Below are 1,311 nucleotides of genomic sequence, written 5' to 3' on the forward strand. Positions count from 1 at the left end.
CATGGTCTGCTTGGTGTTTGTTTCCTGGGGTTTCATGTACCGCTCCTCAGGCATGATACTTTTTATATTTCTGTTTCATCTATACGCTACAAAGAGCTGCTTCTGTAGTTTTGGGGAATAATTATTAGCGACTGATTTTTTTTTTAAATGCCTAAACAAACCAAATAAAACAACTCTTTGTTTTCATGACTGAATGAACAAACTGACCTTAAAGGTCAACACAATTTCATACTGTTTGAATTTGTTTCTATGTGGCGGACCCCGCCAGCTTTCTAGCTTCAAACAGTGTTCTGGGGACCTTATTTTCCCCTGACAACAGCTTGTTTTTTCACTTATGGAAAAATAATTACATTTGTATTTCTTAATTTCATAGGATGACCTCAGTAATATTATTAATATGAAAATTCTGAGTTTTTGTGATTTTTGGAATAGGAATTCAGAATCACTTTAAACTTATAACTGTCTGCATGTAAGTGTTCCCCTTTAGCTTCATTCAGATGTAAGGTGATTAAAGGAATAGTACAGAGAAAATAATCAAATATTTGCCAGTTGTTGCGCCAGAGGTCCATAGCAACGGTGCGGATCAGAGATGAGTCGAAGATCAAGTGTATTCCTTGGTTGATTTTATAACATTCATTCTATGCTGTGTCACATTTATCACAGTACTAAATGAGGTGAAAAATGGGAGCTCTGTGTGTTGCTGCAGCCTTTTGAGGGCATTCAGTTCAGACCTGCCATGTTGAAAGCGATAAGCCGTGAAAGGAATTTGTTGGTTCTATGCCTCGTTCCAAGTTCTGTTTTTCTTCCCCGATATTTATAACACGTCTTGGTATAATGACTTCTCCGCCCTCCAAGGGCCGCCATTTTCTTTTGTTCATAAAAAGCAGCTCAAGCACACAACTGTGCCTCGTGCATTTGCCTTTATCGTCTTCAGGCAGCCAGTATCTTCTTGTCTCTTGTTTTTTTCCCCGTGGATAAAGTGGAAATCCATGTGTTATTCCAATAAAAACGCAGAGATGCAAGTCAATACCTGTGAGCATGAACTCATCTCCCACCACCGAAACCTATAAAGCCAATGAGTTCATGAGAAGATAGGAGATTTAAAGGTTTGGGGGGGTTTTGTGTTTAGTGAACAGAAGACAGGAGAGATGCGTAATGACGTGCAAAACGATGATTGGCAGGAATAGTGTAAGGGACACATTGTGAAGGATAACTTTACCCAAAACGGAAAATTCATTCAGTCATTATATAGACCCTACTCGAGTCACTTTCGTAGTCCACAAAACAATTTATGAGCTTCACAGCAAAACA

This window comes from Acanthopagrus latus, chromosome 8, assembly GCF_904848185.1.
Source record: "Acanthopagrus latus isolate v.2019 chromosome 8, fAcaLat1.1, whole genome shotgun sequence".
Lineage (NCBI taxonomy): Eukaryota > Metazoa > Chordata > Actinopteri > Spariformes > Sparidae > Acanthopagrus > Acanthopagrus latus.